The sequence below is a fragment of the Myxine glutinosa genome, chromosome 10 (assembly GCF_964187855.1).
Source record: "Myxine glutinosa chromosome 10, kmMyxGlut1.1, whole genome shotgun sequence".
Classification (NCBI taxonomy): Eukaryota; Metazoa; Chordata; class Myxini; order Myxiniformes; family Myxinidae; genus Myxine; species Myxine glutinosa.
In genome coordinates, this window is record NC_136270.1 from 36,391,751 (window position 1) to 36,406,743 (window position 14,993).

Here is a 14,993-nt window from a genome sequence, read left to right on the forward strand (position 1 = left end):
CCGAGAGCATTCCCGGAGGAACCTCGGAGGAGGAGCTGCGACGCCGAGAGGATACCCGGAGGAACCTCGGAGGAGGAGCTTCGACGCCGAGAGGATACCCGGAGGAACCTCGGAGGAGGAGCTGCGACGCCGAGAGGATACCCGGATGAACCTCGGAGGAGGAGCTGCGACGCCGAGAGGATACCCGGAGGAACCTCGGAGGAGGAAGACGACGCCGAGAGGATACCCGGAGGAACCTCGGAGGAGGAAGACGACGCCGAGAGGATACCCGGAGGAACCTCGGAGGAGGAAGACGACGCCGAGAGGATACCCGGAGGAACCTCGGAGGCCGAGCTATGACGCCGAGAGGATTCCCGGAGGAACCTCGGAGGCGGAGCTACAACGCCGAAAGGATACCCGGAGGAACCTCGGAGGAGGAGCTCCGACGCCGAGAGGATACCCGGAGGAACCTCGGAGGAGGAGCTGCGACGCCGAGAGCATTCCCGGAGGAACCTCGGAGGAGGAGCTGCGACGCTGAGAGCATTCCCGGAGGAACCTCGGAGGAGGAAGACGACGCCGAGAGGATACCCGGAGGAACCTCGGAGGAGGAAGACGACGCCGAGAGGATACCCGGGGGAACCTCGGAGGAGGAAGACGACGCCGACCATCCAGAGGAGGAAGCTGCCACCGACCACCCTGACCTTCGCGAGGTATGCACTTGTAGCCTGTCCCAGCTGCGACACACACCCACTCACCCGAAACCACGCTAAGATTTTATGTGGCCTGGCGAAATAATGTTCCTTCATTCACCCTCTTCACTATCTCCTCGTATGTTACTTCTTCAGGCTTGGAAGGTGACACCCTCATCTCCGACCACCCTGAGGACGACGCTGACCATCCAGAGGACGGAAGGAGGAGCGACGACGCCGAGAGGATACCCGGAGGAACCTCGGAGGAGGAGCTCCGATGCCGAGAGGATACCCCGAGGAACCTCGGAGGAGGAGCTGCGACGCCGAGAGCATTCCCGGAGGAACCTCGGAGGAGGAGCTGCGACGCCGAGAGGATACCCGGAGGAACCTCGGAGGAGGAAGACGACGCCGACCATCCAGAGGAGGAAGCTGCCACCGACCACCCTGACCTTCGTGAGGTATGCACTTGTAGCCTGTCCCAGCTGCGACACACACCCACTCACCCGAAACCACGCTAAGATTTTATGTGGCCTGGCGAAATAATGTTCCTTCATTCACCCTCTTCACTATCTCCTCGTATGTTACTTCTTCAGGCTTGGAAGGTGACACCCTCATCTCCGACCACCCTGAGGACGACGCCGACCATCCAGAGGACGGAAGGAGGAGCGACAACGCCGAGAGGATACCCGGAGGAACCTCGGAGGCGGAGCTACGACGCCGAGAGGATACCCGGAGGAACCTCGGAGGCCGAGCTATGACGCCGAGAGGATTCCCGGAGGAACCTCGGAGGTGGAGCTACGACGCCGAGAGGATACCCAGAGGAACCTCGGAGGAGGAGCTCCGACGCGGAGAGGATACCCGGAGGAACCTCGGAGGAGGAGCTCCGACGCCGAGAGGATACCCGGAGGAACCTCGGAGGCGGAGCTACGACGCCGAGAGGATACCCCGGAGGAACCTCGGAGGAGGAGCTGCGAAGCCCAGAGCATTCCCGGAGGAACCTCGGAGGAGGAGCTGCGACGCCGAGAGGATACCCGGAGGAACCTCGGAGGAGGAGCTACGACGCTGAGATGATACCCGGAGGAACCTCGGAGGAGTAGCTATGACGCCGAGAGGATACCCGGAAGAACCTCGGAGGAGTAGCTACGACGCCGAGAGCATTCCCAGACGAACCTCGGAGGAGGAAGACGACGCCGAGAGGATACCCGGAGGAACCTCGGAGGAGGAAGACGACGCCGACCATCCAGAGGAGGAAGCTGCCACCGACCACCCTGACCTTCGTGAGGTATGCACTTGTAGCCTGTCCCAGCTGCGACACACACCCACTCACCCGAAACCACGCTAAGATTTTATGTGGCCTGGCGAAATAATGTTCCTTCATTCACCCTCTTCACCATCTCCTCGTATGTTACTTCTTCAGGCTTGGAAGGTGACACCCTCATCTCCGACCACCCTGAGGACGACGCCGACCATCCAGAGGACGGAAGGAGGAGCGACGACGCCGAGAGGATACCCGGACGAACCTCGGAGGAGGAGCTCCGACGCCGAGAGGATACCCGGAGGAACCTCGGAGGAGGAGCTGCGACGCCGAGAGCATTCCCGGAGGAACCTCGGAGGAGGAGCTGCGACGCCGAGAGGATACCCGGAGGAACCTCGGAGGAGGAGCTTCGACGCCGAGAGGATACCCGGAGGAACCTCGGAGGAGGAGCTGCGACGCCGAGAGGATACCCGGATGAACCTCGGAGGAGGAGCTGCGACGCCGAGAGGATACCCGGAGGAACCTCGGAGGAGGAAGACGACGCCGAGAGGATACCCGGAGGAACCTCGGAGGAGGAAGACGACGCCGAGAGGATACCCGGAGGAACCTCGGAGGAGGAAGACGACGCCGAGAGGATACCCGGAGGAACCTCGGAGGCCGAGCTATGACGCCGAGAGGATTCCCGGAGGAACCTCGGAGGCGGAGCTACAACGCCGAAAGGATACCCGGAGGAACCTCGGAGGAGGAGCTCCGACGCCGAGAGGATACCCGGAGGAACCTCGGAGGAGGAGCTGCGACGCCGAGAGCATTCCCGGAGGAACCTCGGAGGAGGAGCTGCGACGCTGAGAGCATTCCCGGAGGAACCTCGGAGGAGGAGCTGCGACGCTGAGAGCATTCCCGGAGGAACCTCGGAGGAGGAGCTGCGACGCCGAGAGGATACCCGGAGGAACCTCGGAGGAGGAGCTCAGACGCCGAGAGGATACCCGGAGGAACCTCGGAGGAGTAGCTTCGACGCCGAGAGCATTCCCAGACGATCCTCGGAGGAGGAGCTGCGACGCCGAGAGCATTCCCGGAGGAACCTCGGAGGAGGAGCTGCGACGCCCAGAGCATTCCCGGAGGAACCTCGGAGGCGGAGCTGCGACGCCGAGAGGATACCCGGAGGAACCTCGGAGGAGGAGCTGCGACGCCGAGAGGATACCCGGAGGAACCTCGGAGGAGGAGCTGCGACGCCGAGAGGATACCCGGATGAACCTCGGAGGAGGAGCTGCGACGCCGAGAGGATACCCGGAGGAACCTCGGAGGAGGAAGACGACGCCGACCATCCAGAGGAGGAAGCTGCCACCGACCACCCTGACCTTCGTGAGGTATGCACTTGTAGCCTGTCCCAGCTGCGACACACACCCACTCACCCGAAACCACGCTAAGATTTTATGTGGCCTGGCGAAATAATGTTCCTTCATTCACCCTCTTCACTATCTCCTCGTATGTTACTTCTTCAGGCTTGGAAGGTGACACCCTCATCTCCGACCACCCTGAGGACGACGCCGACCATCCAGAGGATGGAAGGAGGAGCGTCGACGCCGAGAGGATACCCGGAGGAACCTCGGAGGAGGAGCTCCGACGCCGAGAGGATACCCGGAGGAACCTCGGAGGAGGAGCTGCGACGCCGAGAGCATTCCCGGAGGAACCTCGGAGGAGGAGCTGCGACGCTGAGAGCATTCCCGGAGGAACCTCGGAGGAGGAGCTGCGACGCTGAGAGCATTCCCGGAGGAACCTCGGAGGAGGAGCTGCGACGCCGAGAGCATTCCCGGAGGAACCTCGGAGGAGGAGCTGCGACGCCGAGAGGATACCCGGAGGAACCTCGGAGGAGGAGCTGCGACGCCGAGAGGATACCCGGATGAACCTCGGAGGAAGAGCTGCGACGCCGAGAGGATACCCGGAGGAACCTCGGAGGAGGAAGACGACGCCGACCATCCAGAGGAGGAAGCTGCCACCGACCACCCTGACCTTCGTGAGGTATGCACTTGTAGCCTGTCCCAGCTGCGACACACACCCACTCACCCGAAACCACGCTAAGATTTTATGTGGCCTGGCGAAATAATGTTCCTTCATTCACCCTCTTCACTATCTCCTCGTATGTTACTTCTTCAGGCTTGGAAGGTGACACCCTCATCTCCAACCACCCTGAGGACGACGCCGACCATCCAGAGGACGGAAGGAGGAGCGACAACGCCGAGAGGATACCCGGAGGAACCTCGGAGGAGTAGCTACGACCCCGAAAGGATACCCGGAGGAACCTCGGAGGAGTAGCTACGACGCCGAGAGCATTCCCAGACGAACCTCGGAGGAGGAGCTACGACGCCGAGAGGATACCCGGAGGAACCTCGGAGGAGGAAGACGACGCCGACCATCCAGAGGAGGAAGTTGCCACCGACCACCCTGACCTTCGTGAGGTATGCACTTGTAGCCTGTCCCAGCTGCGACACACACCCACTCACCCGAAACCACGCTAAGATTTTATGTGGCCTGGCGAAATAATGTTCCTTCATTCACCCTCTTTACGATCTCCTCGTATGTTACTTCTTCAGGCTTGGAAGGTGACACCCTCATCTCCGACCACCCTGAGGACGACGCCGACCATCCAGAGGACGGAAAGAGGAGCAACGACGCCGAGAGGATACCCGGAGGAACCTCGGAGGAGGAGCTCCGACGCCGAGAGGATACCCGGAGGAACCTCGGAGGAGGAGCTGCGACGCCGAGAGCATTCCCGGAGGAACCTCGGAGGAGGAGCTGCGACGCCGAGAGCATTCCCGGAGGAACCTCGGAGGAGGAGCTGCGACGCCGAGAGCATTCCCGGAGGAACCTCGGAGGAGGAGCTGCGACGCCGAGAGCATTCCCGGAGGAACCTCGGAGGAGGAGCTGCGACGCCGAGAGGATACCCGGAGGAACCTCGGAGGAGGAGCTCAGACGCCGAGAGGAACCCGGAAGAACCTCGGAGGAGGATCTGTGACGCCGAGAGCATTCCCGGAGGAACCTCGGAGGAGGAGCTGCGATGCCGAGAGTATAGCCAGAGGAACCTCGGAGGAGGAGCTACGACGCCGAGAGGATACCCGGAGGAACCTCCGAGGCGGAGCTACGACGCCGAGAGGAATCCCGGAGGAACCGCGGAGGGGGAGCTACGACGCTGAGAGGATACCCGGAGGAACCTCGGAGGAGGAGCTACGACGCCGAGAGGATACCCGGAGGAACCTCGGAGGAGGAGCTACGACGCTGAGATGATACCCGGAGGAACCTCGGAGGAGTAGCTACGATGCCGAGAGGATACCCGGAAGAACCTCGGAGGAGTAGCTACGACGCCGAGAGCATTCCCAGACGAACCTCGGAGGAGGAAGACGATGCCGAGAGGATACCCGGAGAAACCTCGGAGGAGGAAGACGACGCCGACCATCCAGAGGAGGATGCTGCCACCGACCACCCTGACCTTCGTGAGGTATGCACTTGTAGCCTGTCCCAGCTGCGACACACACCCACTCACCCGAAACCACGCTAAGATTTTATGTGGCCTGGCGAAATAATGTTCCTTCATTCACCCTCTTCACTATCTCCTCGTATGTTACTTCTTCAGGCTTGGAAGGTGACACCCTCATCTCCGACCACCCTGAGGACGACGCCGACCATCCAGAGGACGGAAGGAGGAGCGACAACGCCGAGAGGATACCCGGAGGAACCTCAGAGGCGTAGCTACGACGCCGAGAGGATTCCCGGAGGAACCTCGGAGGCGGAGCTACGACGCCGAGGATACCCGGAGGAACCTCGGAGGAGGATCTGTGATGCCGAGAGCATTCCCGGAGGAACCTCGGAGGAGGAGCTGCGATGCCGAGAGTATAGCCGGAGGAACCTCGGAGGAGGAGCTGCGATGCCCAGAGCATTCCCGGAGGAACCTCGGAGGAGGAGCTGCGACGCCGAGAGGATACCCGGAGGAACCTCAGAGGAGGAGCTACGACGCCGAGAGGATACCCGGAGGAACCTCGGAGGAGTAGCTACGACGCCGAGAGGTTACCCGGAGGAACCTCGGAGGAGTAGCTACGACGCCGAGAGCATTCCCAGACGAACCTCGGAGGAGGAGCTACGACGCCGAGAGGATACCCGGAGGAACCTCGGAGGAGGAAGACGACGCCGACCATCCAGAGGAGGAAGCTGCCACCGACCACCCTGACCTTCGTGAGGTATGCACTTGTAGCCTGTCCCAGCTGCGACACACACCCACTCACCTGAAACCACGCTAAGATTTTATGTGGCCTGGCGAAATAATGTTCCTTCATTCACCCTCTTCACTATCTCCTCGTATGTTACTTCTTCAGGCTTGGAAGGTGACACCCTCATCTCCGACCACCCTGAGGACGACGCCGACCATCCAGAGGACGGAAGGAGGAGCGACAATGCCGAGAGGATACCCGGAGGAACCTCGGAGGCGGAGCTACGACGCCGAGAGGATTCCCGGAGGAACCTCGGAGGAGGAGCTGCGACGCCGAGAGGATACCCGGAGGAACCTCGGAGGAGGAGCTACGACGCCGAGAGGATACCCGGAGGAACCTCGGAGGAGGAGCTACGACGCCGAGAGGATACCCGGAGGAACGTCGGAGGAGTAGCTACGACGCCGAGAGCATTCCCAGACGAACCTCGGAGGAGGAAGACGACGCCGAGAGGATACCCGGAGGAACCTCGGAGGAGGAAGACGACGCCGAGAGGATACCCGGAGGAACCTCGGAGGAGGAAGACGACGCCGGTGTTGGAGAATTTGTAGCTGAGAGACTCACAGGACTCCAATGACCGGACACAGGTTTACAAAAGGTCTGGTTTATTAACTGGTTATTCACTTCATTCCATTTACCAAATAATACCGCATAATATAATGGATCAGGTTAACTCTTTTCGCATGGTCCTTCTCGTTCGGCTGATGTTCCTCTGCCACTCCCGTTGGTCAGAGCTTCTGGTAGCAGCTTCTGTCGACTCCACGTTTGCTCTCGTTTATATGGACAAACTGGACTTAATCCCCTCTCCGCTAATGCCCCGAGGTCATGCATGTACCAAGTCCTGGTATCAGCTCGCTCCCCTCCTGTTGTGAGTTCCGTTTACCAAACGATAGGCGGGTGCTTCAGCCAGGGGCTGTGACCAGGTGGACAAGAGATTATCATGTTCGGGCGCATTCCTGACTCATTTACAAACTCGTCTTTCACAGAGTTTGCATGTAAAATGTATCTGCTTTGTTACCAGGTTAATTAATAAGTTACCAGTGCCAATTAATAAGTTACACTGAGTTACACTTCCACAATTCCCTCATCTTTTTGTTTTTTGTTTATATTAACCATTAATCTAAACATCAATATAAGTAAACAATCAATCACTACAAGTAAACATCATTACAAGTATAAGTAAATAATCAATCACTACAAGTAAACATCATTACAAGTATAAGTAAATTATAATCAATCACTTTGGTAATCAAATTCCCTTGGGCATACACCGTCATCCTGCAAGAATCACAAAACATTTCGTTGGTCATTTACTCCTTCCATATCGTTCAATCTATTGCATTTGCATCACAAATATATTTTCAAAACAACACTTCACCATCACCAAGATACAACAATTTCACTTCATTTTCAAGTTTTATAAAGCATCTGCACCATCTGGCAAAAAACGTTTGCCTCCACACAAATGTTGACTTTGTTTGAAAGGAAGGGCTGATCACTTGTGTTTGAATCCTGGTATGAAACATTTTCTCCTAATGTCTTCATAGCTCCTGCACTACTTCGTGTAGGATTTCGCTGTTGTGGTGACATTTCGGAGTCATAGACTGACCCTGCTCTCCTTGTAGCATTCTTGCCACTTTTTGCTGTAAACCATAGTAATTCCTGAACAAGGCCTTCACCCAGTTGTAGTCGACTTGCCTCCTCCCTCATTGTGAGTGGGCAGCAAGTATTGGTGTGACGTTGATTGGCCAGCAAGATGTGGAACAGGGATGCTGGATGCATCCACACTGATGTTGGGACCATGGTGTTCAGGTCATTCATGGTCCTTACCAGGAGCAACCAGCAGAATCGTGCACAGCTGTTGTGACAAGGGCACAGCCGTTTTTTGCAGCTCCATGCTGGTTCCCCGGACGTTGGTGAAGTAATAACATATGTCCCCGCATTTCACAGAGGTTGCAGGTAAAATGTCGTTGTCCTGCAACTTCTGATGTGGTGAATGTTCGAAGCCTTCGAACAAGAGTAAGTGATCGCCTTTCTTTCATATGTTGCAGTGTGATCCAGGCAAATGGTCACATAAATTTCCTTGGTGAAGGTAAGCATTCATCTCCAAGTTACACGGGAGAATGTCTTCATCATTCTTTGAGAAAGAGGGTGTATGCCACGATGAACTTCATTTTTTAGCCACAAATTTTCTTTCTCGAACTTCTTCCCAATTCCGTTAGCAATCCCTCCAAAATGTGATCTCGTCTTATCCTTATGCTCAGTCACATCTGAATCTGCTTTCCGCACACACTGGATCAGATAGGGTACATCTTACCATGAAATCAGCATAATCATGTATATCTTCCGACAGTTTCACATTCAACAATTTGTTGTTTTTCCTTAACACAAAAGTTATATTCATTTATATGCGTCACACAAATAATATTCAATCAGGTATGTATTTTATTACTAAACTAAGAATAGCATTGTATATGATTACAATCACAAACGGGAATACCTAATTCCCAACAACAATTTTTCCAAACCAACAAATTAAACATAATGTATTATTACCATAATTCCTCTCCACTTTTTCTTTTCCCTTTTTTTCCTAACAGTGTGTCACTCGTGGTGATATGAGTTCACTGATATTGTAATTGACACAACTCATAACATTGTCGTTATGCCATTATCTTAATTCTACTGTTTCATTTGCAACATCACTTGATTTAATCTTTTAATCTCAGTATTTATTCATATCATCATAACAATCTTTCTATTTTAGGTCCATATTTGTTTATATTCTTATCAACCTACGGTTTATCAATTTGTTCCAAAACACTGCAACCAAAGGTTTTAACCAAAGCTCTACCAAACTATTTCCAATTTGAACTCAAAATGCTAATTAAACAACAATTCAAAGAATTAACTTCAATGGGTCAACAAACTCATTTTATAAACAGATCTAATTTTCCCATCCAATAATTTTCCTTGCCAAATGTCATATTGCAACACTTTAATAAACCTTCGAAAAATGTCTCCCAAATCAATAAATTCCCTTTTTACTTCCCAAATACTCATCTGTAAATTACATATTCAATTACAGTTTTTTCCTATTTGTTCGGCCTAAATGGCCACTGAAGTGGCTGCCAACATGCAGTACCGTTTTATCTACCAAGCAAGTATTCGTCCACATAAGATCTCTACCAAAATGTTGTTTGTAAAAACAAATCTGGGATTTCTGATTACATGGATGCACACTCTCAGGACATTTCAGGCTGCTTGTTAACAATCCGCTATGATTAATTAATTCCTTTACCCACAATCAAATAATTAGTACAAATTGAGGATATTATCCCTATCACATTCATTTATAGATTCATTATGTTGGATCTAAATTTTCTCCCACTGCTGCAAGGAAGAACAATAGCTCTAATAAGTCTTTGTAATATCTCACTTCATTTACCCAGCATCGAAGAATTTATTTACTATCCATTCCCATCTGTTAACCAGTGACTTTGTTTGAACTCCAAAACTTAATTTGATGAATCCCATGTGTATGGTACCACTTATTGAAACCCCTACTTTTGTCGAAAATATCCAAGTAAGTGTTTTTTTTTTTTTTTTTACACCCCCTTAACTGTTGCTCATCCATTTCTATGCACCCAGTGAGTACTACTGACACCAGTATGCCAATATAGGTGTGCGAGATTAACAAATATGTTGCAGGTACACGTAACAGCGCGTTCTGAGTATAAATAACGTAACAGCGCGTTCATGGCTGCCCCTTGGTTTAAGATGCACAATGCATTCCGTTTTAAAACTTTTTAAAAAAAGTTTATATATATCTATCTATAATTCCAGTAATCTCTGTCTGTCTGTCTGTACGTCTGTACGTTTGTCTGTGACCGCTGTTTCTCGACAACCACGGGTCCGATATACTTTTAACTTGCCAGGTATATTGCTGGGGACCCGAGGATGTGCCTTTTCAAGGTTTCATATTAATCGGACAATTACTTACCGAGCTATGTCCAAAAAACGATTCAACCAATCAGAGAGCAGCGAACGATCGCGTGTGCCGAACGTGGCGGGCACACTCTGCCTCGGATGGCACATTTGAGAGCGTATTCATTTATTTCACGTTTGCAAACTATGTTGGCGTTAAACTATGTTTTACAACTAATAAAAACGAATTTGCGATTCATTCGCTTTCCTGCGCGTTTGTGCACGCGATGGCGATTTCTTTACCAAACTCCGGAAGCCGTTCGCTTTGGACCAAACCATTGCATGTAAATAGAGGGGGGGGATTGTCACCACTCGCAAGCCGTTCGCTTTGGACCAAACCATTTCATGTAAATAGAGGGGGGGGGATATAATTTTAGATATAGATATAGTACGGGCATGCCCTAGTATATATAAATCCATGAGCAGAGTATTCTGGGAAGTCAGTGTAAGACCTCTCCCAAATTTGGATAATTTTGTACTCCCTCATTTCTTTTTATGAAGCTCATATCCATAAATAGCTGTTATTCTCATATAAATTCTATCAAAAATGGAATCCCCAAGTTACTCACAATTTTACTATTTAATTAATGGCTGCTCATAACCCAGCACATCATATCTTTATATTCCATCTCCCTTGACAAAAGAGATAATGTTCATAATCAAATTTTATTTCTATTTTATTTTACGGATTCTCTGCATATTCAATCCCATCCACATAAAACTATCCATTTCCAGACAGGCACACTGTCGGTGTCAACAATCTTGTAAGATTGATACACAAAACAATAAAAACACTAACATTGACACACAAAAAATACACACACATGCATTATGCGTATTTGTTTGCGTTGGAACTATTATTTACAGATCAAGATGGGTGTCAATTTTATTTCAATTTCATAAAATTTGTCCTTCAATTTTTTAGAAATGCTAATACACAAATGGACCAAAAAGTTTATTCTTAGAAAACCCCTATGATGTCACATTGAAATTACTCTTTCAGTTCCCACAATAATTTATCCAAATTTGACTACACACCCATTTACATGTCAGTCGACCACTGACTTATCAATCATGCGGAACACTAGTCCGAAATTCTCACCTGATCATCATGTGACCCTTGTCACTTAGTTTCAAAAATTTGCAAAGCAATTGTTCCAACTTTGTAAATTTAAAATTGTGTGCCCAACATAAAAGATCCAATTTCGGCATGTGATCAATTAATTACTAATTTGCTTACAAGCAAAAGAAAAAATGAATAATTCTTGCTCCGAAAACTTTTCAGACCCAAGAATCATCGACAGTTATTCATGTTTGTCCAGTAATCTAATTTGTTGAGGCCAATCGTCATTTGGGATTTGTCGCAATGAAGGCCTAATCATTGTCTGAGGTATCGGTCAGCACTGGTACCCTTGATCTTAGTTTACCCTATGAACTTGTCTTCCTTTTGGTATACGGACATCCTCTTTTCCAATGTCCCATCCGTCCACACTTGAAACACCGGTTTCTGTCGTTGCCTGGTCTGCGCACCTGTGCACTTGTATTGCTGGGCTGCATCTCTACATCCCTGAGTTGCCACTGCAATCTCTCGTTATCTCCCGAAACACGAAAAAATTCTCTGTATCGTCCTTTTTGGGGAGACAACTGGAAATCAGATGGGACAACTGTCCCTTTCATTCCTAATTTCGAGGGCAGTTGTGCATTTGTCTCCTCCACTGTATCCTGTATCCTTTTTATTTTAAGTTCTAGATCCGTTATCCGTTCTTGCTGTTCCCGTTGTCTGGATTCACCATCCCAAAGATGGAATGCAAGCCAGTCTACCGTTAGATTCTGTCTCTTCCTGGCTTTCAATCTTTGTTCCAATCTTTCCAATCGACTTCGCTCAAATGTACCATCTCTTGGAAACTCCTCATCATGTCCCTTTGTCCACAAATACCAATTCTCGACCTGCCTTATAGCTTCGGCACCATAACGGTCGTACATATGATGTGTACAAGTACCTTTTTGTGGAATTTCTGGTTGTCCCTGTGTATTCTTGCAGGCTCCATTTCCCATTCTGCCTTTTATCAAAGTAGCGTTGGATGTGTTGTAGCTTGTTCCAGGTTCCTCTAAAGCTTCACTCGTACCTCCAGGAAGGATCTCTCCACCTGTTCACACGGTGATTTCCAGAGAATCTCCCTCAGCTGTGGCTTTTGCACAATCCAATCTCACAGATCAGTATTTGCAGATGAGCCGGAGGGTCAGTATGAAATGGGTGAATCCTCAGGTGTCCGCTCTGTTGACGGGGAAATCACACAATGGTAACCGCACATATATATCTGTATATAAACTCACCACCTTGCTCAATTTTCCCAGGTTGTCTCCACATTGATAATATCTCGCAAAGATATCAAAGCTTCTTTCTTGAGACCGCATTTTCATCAATCAAACAATCAATATATTCAATTCAATTTATTCAGTTCAATTTATTCAGTTAAATTTATTCAATTAAATTCAATCAATTAGATTCAATCAATCAACAATTCAATCAATTATTCAATTTCAATTAATTCATCAATATTCATCAATAAATCAAATTAATCATTTTGGATGTCTCCTTGCATAAGCCCTTTCCCCAATGATGTCAGGACAGGTCCATCCATTGACTGAGATCGAATTTCATCGGTCGTCACCTCGGGTTCGTACCTCATGTCAATTGATGAATCACCGTCCTGTCCTAGGGTCATATCTGACATATTTCCCCATTTTGCCTGGTCTCCACAAATTTTCTTTGCAACCACTAAAGGCAACTCATCCTTCATTCGTGAGACAGCCAAAATGGATGGCAGATATTAAAGTTCATTGGGAAAAATATCTCATCATTTTTTCTTTTAATAGTATCCAAAATCTCTTGGCAATATAAATTTCGTAAAACTCCTGAAATAAGACTGTAAAATTCCTTCAATCATGCTAAATTTTGAAACTCCATCGCTTGTACCACCCAATTTATCCCATAGGGCTTGAAAGTTCTTTCCCAAGTTCATGCAATCATTCTGCATTTGAACCCTATGATATCATTCATAATAATCATCATGATTTTATAGTCATGGTCCTATCATAATCATCTATTTAAAACGAACATTTCCTTTATCACCACAGCTATGTGGTATAATCAACAATAGAATAAAACTGTACATAGCAACAGGCTACCTCATGGCCACTTAGTATACCTATTGACAATAAGTCATAACAATATCGAATAATCATTGAACAATTCAAAAATCGCTTTCACTGCTCCAGCCGCAGCATTCGTCATTTTGTCTGCTCGTCCGCATGACCAAAACGAAATAAAGGGAGCTCAACCATTACACAGCGCTTTTAATGCCATAGGACCTCAACGCAATTTCGACTCGGCCAGAAAACGAGCAAATTTGCAGGATGTTAACTGGAATTAGTCGTGAAAATATATCAAAAATACACAAAAATACACACCCACAAAAATAAACAACAAAACCCAAACAAAACCTAAGGTCGACCATCTTACACAGTAAATTACATCATTTCAGCATCGTATTGATTGCTGACATATTCCAGCGTTTATACACACCTTAAAAGAGGTATGCGTGGTGTTGCCCCCTCCCACTTTTAATTCCTCATTAAATTCCTCATTAAATTCCTTATTAAATTACTCATTAAATTACTCATTAAATTACTTATTAAATTGCTCATTAAGTTACTTATTAAATTGCTCATTAAGTTACTTATTAAATTGCTCATTAAGTTACTCATTAAATTACTCATTAAGTTACTCATTAAATTACTCATTAAATTACTCATTAACTTACTTATTAAATTGCTCATTAAGTTACTTATTAAATTGCTCATTAAGTTACTTATTAAATTGCTCATTAAGTTACTCATTAAATTACTCATTAAATTACTCATTAAGTTACTCATTAAATTACTCATTAAATTACTCATTAACTTAACTTACATAGTTTCAGCATTGTATTGATTGCTGAAATATTCCAGGGTTTATACACACCTTAAAAGAGGTATGCGTGGTGTTGCCCCCTCCCACGTTTATTCCAGGGTTTATACACACCTTAAAAGAGGTATGCGTGGTGTTGCCCCCTCCCACTTTTAATTACTCATTACTGTTACATTACCCTTAATGACCCTTAATGACCTTAATGACCAGCGCAAAAATACGTATTTACAGAAATCATTTAGAGAAAAAAAAACACGAATAAATTGCTACAGTCGTTTAACACGTTTCATCCTTGTATTTCCTATGGACAATCGCCAGTCCCACACACCAAATCCTCCATCTTCAGAATTCATATTTCATAATGGACAGATCCCCAAGAGGTCATGCTCACCTTGACCCTTGACGACGTCCACTCAAAATCCCAGCGGTGCCTCCAGATTGTTGGAGAATTTGTAGCTGAGAGACTCACAGGACTCCAATGACCGGACACAGGTTTACAAAAGGTCTGGTTTATTAACTGGTTATTCACTTCATTCCATTTACCAAATAATACCGCATAATATAATGGATCAGGTTAACTCTTTTCGCATGGTCCTTCTCGTTCGGCTGATGTTCCTCTGCCACTCCCGTTGGTCAGAGCTTCTGGTAGCAGCTTCTGTCGACTCCACGTTTGCTCTCGTTTATATGGACAAACTGGACTTAATCCCCTCTCCGCTAATGCCCCGAGGTCATGCATGTACCAAGTCCTGGTATCAGCTCGCTCCCCTCCTGTTGTGAGTTCCGTTTACCAAACGATAGGGGGGGTGCTTCAGCCAGGGGCTGTGACCAGGTGGACAAGAGATTATCATGTTCGGGCGCAT